Genomic DNA, 10,836 nt, shown 5'->3' on the forward strand with positions numbered 1-10,836 from the left:
GAGAGAGAAGAAATTTTTTTCTGGGCCCCAGAGGTTGATCAGCAACTGAGGGATGGAGCTGGCGGTGTAGCAGAGATCCAGAAAAGAGAGGTTTGAGAGGAAGAAATACATGGGTGTGTGTAATGGGCATCTACGCATGACAAGATAATGATGAACGGTTGCCTATCAATGTCATCAAGTAGAACATCAAGATAACCACAAAGGGTATTACTTCCAGATGAGGCCAATTAGAAAAACCCAGTAGAACAAAGTAGCCTTCCAAAGTTGCATTGATTTTTTCCATCATCATTCATTTCTTATTACCTGAGAAGAGAATCACATACACACCCAAAAAAGTAAGGAAATAGTCTACAAACCACAGGAAAACATGAAAAAGAAACACAATCCAGTTTGAAAGGCCTACCACTGTTCAATTCTAAGACAATTTGGCCACTAAAAGAAACTGTGATGGTAATGAAATGAAAAGAAAAAAAGAATCCACAAACTAATACCAATAAATTTAAAAAGACTAAATAAATAGTAGGGAAGATAAAGCTATTTCTATCACCAAGATCCTAAATGATAAATAGAGAAGTAAGAGAAGAGTTAGAAAAACACAAATGAATGCTAAAAACTAGTGAAGGAAGACATGATGAGTAATTTACATTGTCTAAAATATCCTCCACCAAATTATTTGTTAATTACAAAATGAAAAGTGGTAGATTTTACAACAGAAAACCTGATGGACATCACCACAGCCCAGTAATCAATGTTAATGTCACCAATGTTGAAACAAACCAACATCATGTGACTATTGATATAGTGTGTTGAATACAATATAAAATCACTTCAGTCATATCACTGCCAAAAATGCACAGCCTGATTTTAATAATGAAGAAGCATGAGACAAGCTTACACTGAGATGAGGTGGATAAAATAGTTGGCCTACACTCTTCAAAAACATCAAAGTCAATGAAGAATTCAAAATGAAGATAGGTGATAGATAGATAATAGACACATAGATGATAGATGGATGGATAGATAGAGAGAGAGAGAGACAGGGAAATGAGAGAGAGGATGGGTAATAGAATAAATCTTTTTCAGGCAGAATATAAACTATTGCTTAATCTGATTAAAAGGTTAATAGTATATAATAATATAAACTACTGCTTAATCTGATTAAAAGGTTAATAGTTCTTTATACCACTTTTTCAAAACTTTTCTGTAAATGTGATATTTAACCAGAATAAAAAGTTGCAAAAAGTATACATAAATTTTTTTCCATATATGTGTAACTGAGTTCCAATGCTGTACAGTGGGGAAAAAAAAGTGTGTTGGGGGAAATAACAATTTTAAAAAAAGTTACAAAAAGTAAATATAATTTTTTTTAATTTTTATATTTCCTCCAGATATTTGTCCTATAGAGAAAAAAAAATTGTATTGGGGAAATAGCCATAAAAAAATTGAAAAAAAGAAAAATAACTTCTTAACTATTGAGTTCTTCTCATTCATCCAAGGGTGACATCTGGGTAAACAGTAACTTAAAAATTTCCTAGCAGACCTAAAGAAGAAAATTTCCACGAAACAAATAACCTTTTTTTAACAAATAGCTTTAGTTTTCTTTTCATCATTTTTACACAATTTCCATTTATGTGACTATAGAAAACAGAATAACTGTAATCCCAATAATCTTATATATAAATTACAATGAACAATATCAAATCTACTTATTATTTCAAGGTGTTTATATGGGGTGAAAAATATTGAGCTTCAATTAAATTTTCTTATAGAAAAACTTGTTCTTCCTATTTGTTTACTTGCACTCACAGTTTATTTCTAAACTGAAAACTAAATAGAGATACCAAAAAAAAAGACACAGGGACACATGCACATCAACTTATTATTCATGATACAAACAAAGCCGAAGGTCTTAATTCACATGAATAGATCTGTGAAAATAGACAAGGAGATAGTGATTAAATGCCTAAAAAGACATGTGAATATAACTGATTTGAAAAGAGAAATTTTTAGCAAAAAGAAGATATAGCTTCATTGAGAGAGCAAAGAAGCAAGGCAGGATGAGAAATTGAGTAAACTGACTACTAGTGTTTAAAGTTGAAAGTGTCTATACATATATCACAGGGCTGAGAAACTGGAACATAGGACCTCAAGAAGGTTTCTACATTATTTCTTTTTATTTAGGACAATAACTGAAACCATGTTTAAATTCTAATCATAACTATTAATGTCTACATATAGTTTTATTCTCCAACTTAGAGAATTCTGAATATTTATGGAAACCATTAAATGACTTTATCATCTAATATATTTTGCCTTTTTAGGCATTCAACAGACCTTCTATTAGTGAGGTATTATTTCATTGCATTTTTATTTTTTAAAAAATTCCACAGCCAACAGAAGACTCAGGGCCTAATTCTTCAGATTGTGGTAAAGATCCTGAGGATCCTAATATATTATATCCACTTCCCATCAGTTATTAAAAACTCTTTTTACAAGGAGAATCAGTAACAACCAAGTCTATGTTATGCGGCTGCCCTATGTGCACAATCTGAGCATGCACCTCTCTTCTGAAGGCTCATTTACAAGACCTTCTGCTCAGGGCTAAGCACAAAGTTGGTGAGCCTCCTGATAAAAATGTAGAAACTGTAAAATGCAAACAGCTCAGTTTACTATGGCTTATCATCGGAGCAAACTCTATATTTTGCATAGAGAATCTTACATTTCTTTTTTTTTGTATTTACTTATCTATTTTTAATTTAATTTTTTTATTACTCAAATGAATTTATCATATCCGTAGTTGTATAATGATCGTAACAATCCAATTTCACAGGATTTCCATCCCATAACCCATTTTTGCTAAAAAAAAAAAGTGCATTTCATAAATAGTTATAACTCGTAAGTGATTCTTTTTTCTCTTGTGGGTTTTCAGTCTTCCGTAGGAAGGATTAACACTACCTTTTGTTATGTAGCTATTGTAACAAGGCATAACAACTACCATTTAAATATACCTCCTTGGAGTTCCCATCTTGGCTTAGCGGGTAACAAACCCAAGTAGTATCCATGAAGATGCAGGTTCAATCCCAGGTCTCATTCAGTGGGTAAGGATGCAACGTTGCCATGAGATGTGATATAGGCCATAGATGTGGCTGGGATCCTGCATTGCTGTGGCAGTGGCACAGGCCAGCAGCTGCAGCTCTGATTTGACTCTTAGCCTAGGAACTTCCATATGCTGTGGGTACAGCCTTAGCAAGACCAAAAAAAAAAAAAAAAAAAAAGAAATGTTTAATAAATAAATATCCCTCCTCTCTGTAAATGCTTTGCCTCATTCAGTGTTGCCACATCACTTCTGCTTCCCTCCTTTCATAGACAACTTTTTCCCCTCACACTTTCTAACAAGCTATAACCAAAAAAAGAAAGAAATCATAGCAGAGCCATTTGTGCTTACCTCTTTGAGAGTCTTTTAGTTGTTCACATGTATAAGTGCAACTCTTGAAAAAGTTGTTAGCAGTAGGTAATTGGTTGAGTTTCAACAGGAAAGTTAGGAACAATTTAACTACAAGACTGTAAGACTGATTTGGGCCTTAAAACTGTTAATCATTAACTAATTATTACAAATCTAGACTACTTTCTACAGCTCAGAAACCATGCAAGATGATCAGACAGTAGATTACTTATAAGAAATTTTTTTGTAATTAAACAGAAGATTAATGTAAAAAATTATAAATCAACTATAATGAAAAAATAAATATCACATAAAAATAGAATTATTATGCTATGGAAGGAGAGTAACTATAAAAATTTAATTAGGAGTTCCCGTCGCGGCACAGCAGTTAACGAATCTGACTAGGAACCATGAGGTTGCGGGTTCGATCCCTGCCCCTGCTCAGTGGGTTAACGATCCGGCGTTGCCGTGAGCTGTGGTGTAGGTTGCAGACGCGGCTCGGATCCCGCGTTGCTGTGGCTCTGGCGTAGGCCAGTGGCTACAGCTCCGATTTGACCCCTAGCCTGGGAACCTCCATATGCCACGGAAGTGGCCCAAAAAAATACCAAAAAGACAAAAAAAAATTTAATTAGAACTCTAAATGATATCTTTGACCAAGAGACAGTATCCAAGAAAGGGCAAACTTGGAAAGAGGCACTTCCCGCCCAAGGTTAAAGTTCAGACCTCCCCAAAGAAGGTTGGTTGAGCATGATGGATGATGAAGAAGTTCACTATGGCCGAATCAAAAATAGGAATGGTCAGTTAGTAAATTACAAAGATTATTTCAATTCAAGGTCACTGACATTTGAGGGATGACGGGAAAGTTCCAAGATTCTAAAAAATTTCCCTAGAATAGGAGCTAGTATATCATGAGAAATACAAAAAGAAATGCAGGTGTTGCTTCTTCTAATGCAGATATAATTTTCTTCTTCCTTATACAGCTGCATGAAACAGTAATTAAAACAAAGAAGCAGCTATATAATATATTTACTTGTTGCATGAGCCATCCTTCAGCATTCTTACAGAAGTGAGAAAGGGATATGAGATAAGAGACAAAAAAATAAAACTACCAAATGTAAGTAGAGAAAGGGTAGGAACTTCATGGTTAAATTTCTTCTTACCAGAGGAGTGGGAAATAAAGATCTCATCAATGGTTGCTTTCACAGGTTATGGAATGAAATATCTCTTCTCTTTTTTTAAAGTAAGACATCTTGGAAGAAATATCATGTGGTGGACATGAGTTTCTCTTCCCCATCCCCATATCACTGGTCAGCTTATTTTTTTTCCTACTTTAGTCCTTTAATACTCTTACCTAGCATTTAAGTAACATTCAAACAACTCCCTTCACTTCTGTCCTTCCTGTGTCTGTCCACATTACCTTATTTGTCCACCTGATCTATGCTTCTTTATGTGTGGAACCATCTGATTGCTGGTTTTCATCTCTTTCAAATCACCAAAATAAATGACTTCCTAGATCATACATTCTAATTTGCTACATCAGAATAGGAAAGCAGAGGCTGAAAATTGCTATGATCATCACTGCTACACAAGAGAGAGTTGTGAGTCTACCAAAAAGATCTCGTGTGTCAAGGGATGAACCTCTTTTCCTAGAGCAAATGGTGCCTTTATGGAATCAAAAGAATACTGCAATTTGCCTTCCTTGAATGGGGCCACTGGGAGAGTAAATCCCAAAGTAGCAATTAATGCCCTTCAAGGAGTTGTCCTAGTTAGAACTGTTTCTTTCTTCTTCCCAAAGCAGTGCGCAAAGGGCCAACTGAAACCATGTGACTACCTGACTGGTTTCATGAGACTGCCCCCACTCTGAGCTAGACAAACACTCATAGCTCCACACTGGAGGAAGCGCTGCCATGACCAAGGAAAAATCTCAGCAGGAGATGCTATGACAGCTCAAAACCTAAGTGGCATCTGAGCAGGGAGGGGGCAGCCATTACTGGCACTTACACAGACAGCACATCAGAAACAGATCTCTGGAGGCTAAAAGACCACACCAAATTCACAGACCATTACCAAATAAACACACCAGCCTCTCCTGCTCAAGCACTGCTCCCCTTTGGGGCTGAGGGGGCCAGTGCTGGGAAGAAGAGCACACACAAAATGGAAATAGAGCCAGCTTGACCCAACCTCAGGGTTTCTGCTCCAGCAACTTGGGTCCCACCCAGGCCCCCTATACGGTGGTGATGGCCACTGGGCAGAGGGTAAGTCCTGGTTTACACCTAACTCTGGACCCAGTCCCTTCATCTCTAGCCCCACCTCCTACCAAGGTGATAGTTACCAGCACATACTGAAGATCTGACTTTGCTCACATCAAGTCCAGCTGTTCCATCAAAGCCACTGTACACCCACAAACTGTATAGGGATGCTCCCAAATACATGCACCTGTTCAAGACTGCTGAGGGTAACCGTTCACCTAGTTTCATAGAGACAGAGGGAAGTAAGCAAAACGAGAATACAGAGAAACCTGTATCAACTGAAAGAACAAGAGAAAACCCCTGAAAAAACAACTAATGAGACTGAAATAAACAATCTATTAGATAAAGAATTGAAAATACCAGTATTAAGAATGCTAACTGAATTAAGGAAAAGAATAGATGAAAACAGTGAGAAGTTTAACAAGGAACTAAAAATTTTTAAAAAGTACCAGTCAGGAGTTCTCTGGTGACCTAGTGGTTAAGGATTTGAGGTTGACCCTGGTGTGGCTCAGGCTTGATCCCTGGCTCAGGAACTTCTGCATGCCATGGGTCAGCCAGAAAAAAGAAAAAAAAAGAACCAGTCAAAACTGAAGAATAACTAAAATGAAAAAAAAATGAGACTAAGTGATAACAGAAAAATGTATAAGTGATCTGAAAGATAGATTAATGGAAATCATCAAATGAGAATAGCAAAAAGAAAAACAAATTTAAAAAAAATGAAAACAATTTAAGGAATCTTTGAGACAACATTAAGGGTACCAATGTTCATCTTACAAGGGTCCCAGAAAGAGGAGAGAGAGTATAGAAAATGTAAATGTACACTGAACTACCATATGACCCAGCAGTCCCACTCTTGGGCATATATCTGGACAAAACTTTCCTTAAAAAAGACACATGCACCCGCATGTTCATTGCAGCACTATTCACAATAGCCAAGACATGGAAACGACCTAAATGTCCATTGACAGATGATTGGAATAGGAAGATGTGCTATATATACACAATGGAATACTACTCAGCCGTAAAAAGAATGAAATAATACCATTTGCAGCAACATGGATGGAACTAGAGACTCTCATCCTGAGTGAAGTAAGTCAGAAAGAGAAAAGACAAATACAATATGATATCACTTATATCTGGAATCTAATATATGGCACAAACGAACCTTTCCACAGAAAATAATATCCTGGACTTGGAGAACAGACTTGTGGTTGCCAAGGTGGAGGGGGAAGGAGCGGGATGGACTAGGAATCTAGGGTTAATACATGCAATATTTGGGATGGATAAGCAATGAGGTCCTGCTGTATAGCACTGGAACTATATCTAGTCACTTGCGATGGAGCATGATGGAGGATAATGTGAGAAAAAGAATGTGTGTGTGTGTGTGTGTGTGTATATATATATATATATATGTATTTGTGTGACTTGGTTACTTTGCTGTACAGTAGAAAATTGACAGAACACTGTAAACCAGCTATAATGGAAAAAATAAAAATCATTATTAAAAAAAAAGAAAACGTAAATGTGGAGCTGCATCTTATAACAAGCAGGGCTGGAGCATTCCCTAGGCTCAGATTGGGACATGAGCTTGGAGGACAGGCTTGTGGTACTGGCCAGTTACTCAAGCAGTTTTCAATCCTTCCTCTCCTCATGCTTCAGGAGCAAGTAAGTGTGCATGTGCTCCTCAGAAGTGAAGTCCGGGCCTCCCACAGCCCTTCTGGTAGTCCCACTGGCCCTCCAACCAGCCAAGGGGGGCTTGTCTTCCCTGTGTAGGACCCCAGGGCTGGGGTGCCTAATTTATGGCTGGAACCATTCACTCCCTGGAGAGGATCTCTGCCCATGAAATCTCTCTTTTCCTCAGAGTCCCCTCCCCAGAGGCACAGGTCCTGACCTGATGGTTCTCTTCCATGTGGATATTTCTTATAGCCTTCATTGTGCAGAAGTCTCTTTCCCAGACTCCAGTTAATTTTCAGTGAAAATTGTTCCACACGTAGATGTATTTTTGATGTGTTCATTGAGGAAAGGAGTCCCCTATCCTCCTACTCTGCCATCCTGTTCTCCTCCTGTGCATAATTCATTTAATGGGGCTGCAATAAGGGGGATTTTCGATCCGAATGACAACTTCCCTTCCCTGGTCTTTCTCCTTTGCCATTATATCATGTCAGTAATAGGTATTCAATACTTTACCCACTTTTTATTTCATTTAAAAAAATAAATATTCAGGGAGTTCCCATCGTGGTACAGCAGAAACGAATCCATCTAAGAACCATGAGGTTGCAGGTTTGATCCCTGCCCTTGCTCAGTGGGTTAACGATCCAGCGTTGCCATGAGCTGTGGTGTAGGTCGCAGACCAGCTTGGATCCTGTGTTGCTGTGGCTCTGGCATAGGCTGGTGGCTACAGCTCGATTAGACCCTGAACCTGGGAACCTCCATATGCCACAAGAGTGGCCCAAGAAATGGCAAAAAGACCAAAAAAAAAAAAAAAAAAAATTCAGTACCTTACAGTTTTTCATCATCCTAGCATATATCTTTGACTCTTAGGGTTTCTTTATTACTTTTAATAGAAACAAATGTGCTCTTTGTCACACTCATGTGTAACTAGAAAATTATTATGATTTGTTAATTTGAATCTTTTAAAATAACCAGAATAGGAGTTCCCGTCATGGTGCAGTGGAAAGGAATCCAACTAGGAACCATGAGGTTGAGGGTTTGATCCCTGGCCTTGCTCAGTGGGTTAAGGATCCGGCGTTGCTATGAGCTGTGGTATAGGTCACAGACCCAGCTTAGATCGTGTGTTTTTTGTGGCTGTGGTGTAGGCCAGCAGCTGTAGCTCCAATTAGATCCCTAGCCTGGAAACCTCCATATACCGTGGGTGCAGCCCTAAAAAGGTAAAAAAAAAAAAAAATCAGATTAAGTACTAACTGCTTCTATATAATATATGAAAGTTACTTGTCATTTTCATATTTATTTTTGATGACGAATTTTTAATTCAAACAAAAATTTTAAATCTGAGCACTTCATATTAATAGCCAACAGTGTCAAATATTTGGCTCCACCAGTACATGTCACTTGAATTAATATCACATTGTGCACACAGTCTATGACAGCAGTTATCTATGATAGCAGTTATCTATGATATAGGTTACTCATTATATTCTATATTTATTTTTACTTTTGTTTTTACATTACCTTTTATATATATTCATTTTGCTTCCTAAATGTTCATAATTAACAAAAAAATAGAGACAGACAAGTCCACTGCAATTCCTGAGAGACAGAATCAAACTACTTTCTGACATTCTAGTGAGAAGAAAATATGTCTCCTGGGAAAGAAAGGCATGATAAGGATTCAGAACAGGGGGAAGGAATGAAGTAAAACATATTCATATTCCTTTTTTTTCGGATGAGAAAGGTTAAAATATATGTCATGTAATCAGCACAGACCTGCATGCTTGTGTGTGAGTGTGTGTGTGAGTGTGTGTGGTGTGTGTGTGGTGTGTGTGTGTGTGTGTGTGTGTGTGTGTGTGTGTAGCTGAGGGCATTGCTAGGAAGGACATAATGCTCCCTCAGGAGACACAATCTTCCTGGAATCAGACAAGGTCCTGATGACAACAAAAGCTTCTCAGTGCATAGTCTTAGAAGTGAGGACTGGGGAAATTTACATCCTCTGAATGTGGGGAGGTTATAAGGAGAGCATGCAGACAAAATCAGGGAGTGGCTACTCAGAAGCTAATATCATCTACTTTTTTCCCTCAAAAATTATGATTAAAGGTATGTGATATAATGATTTCTTAAGAGGGTTCTATAAGATGGATTAAAGTGTAAAAATGCATAGCTAACACTCAAAGCATTATTCAGTTCTGGACATTATTTTAATCAGTTATTTTCTCCTTCTTTGAAGACTATAAAAATTTACTCAGTTTACCAGTGACCCAGTCAGAAAACTGCTGTAAGTTATTCTAAATTAATTATTTCCCAGGAAATAGACATATCTCTTATCTTTGGGTAATTGGAAATGCCTCCATTATCCTGTACCTGTTATTCCCATCAAGTGATAAAACAGTTTCTGCTAGCTTATGTTAAGGCCTCACTTCGTTAAAATACTAAGTGATGCTGAAATAACTATGGATAAATGGTGGGAAGCAATGGGATATCATCTATGCAATATTTAATGACCAATTTACATAAATTATATCTACTATTCAAGCATTTTGGAAATGATAATTTTAGCATAATGAAGATTAATATTTATTGAGTTTTTATTGTATTCTGGGCACTGTACTAAGTGTTTCAGGTAAAATATCTAATCATTATCTTATGTTTTCCTTTGGCTGATAGGAAATAAACATTTCATTATGAAAAAAGAGATTAAGAAGGGACTGAGTCAGTTAAGAACGGTCCTAATTATGTGGAGCTGACTCCAAATGAATCAATTCTGCTGGGTTATTTCCAAAGCAGAGCTGCAGAGAATGTGCATGTCTTGGATCTTGGGCTGGGTAAGGTGACACATGAAGCAAAGCCATGAGCTACTAAATTTATCTTTTCTCCTTCTCGATGTATTTCTTTCAGATATCCGGCTATCATTAAAACTCCATCTCAAGATTTAAAGCTGCAGAATCTTGTCAATGTTCAATGACCACTTGACCTTTCATTACACTGAGCAGGAATCTATAAAACAGTTTATCATTGGGCATGAAATGCCTATATCTTTAGATTAACAAAACAGTGCATATTCAGGTGGTGACTGATTCTTAATACAGGTTATTTTTATATAATGGCAATAGCAGACAATATTGTATGCAGAGTCCTATGAGTTCGTAACATGAGACTTCTAAAGGGCAAGGGTTTTTGAGGGTGATAAAGTACACTTTAATTTCTTATTTTGAATTCATCACTGCCTGTACAATGTTGGCACGTTTAACACAAAACGACTCAGCAAGAAAGATGGGAAGGGCTTCATCATCCTTCCTTCATGTGGACATGATAAATCAGAAACTTTAGCTCAAGAAAATATTATCAGATGAGAGACAGAGAATGTTCATGTCAAATTGTACTACCTGGGATGCTCCTTTCTGCAGACCCCTGACACCTGCCTTGACTATCTCACGCTCTTTCTGTAAGCAATGATTAAAATTAAACATTCTT

This window comes from Sus scrofa, unplaced genomic scaffold (assembly GCF_000003025.6).
Source record: "Sus scrofa isolate TJ Tabasco breed Duroc unplaced genomic scaffold, Sscrofa11.1 Contig2162, whole genome shotgun sequence".
NCBI classification, from domain to species: Eukaryota; Metazoa; Chordata; class Mammalia; order Artiodactyla; family Suidae; genus Sus; species Sus scrofa.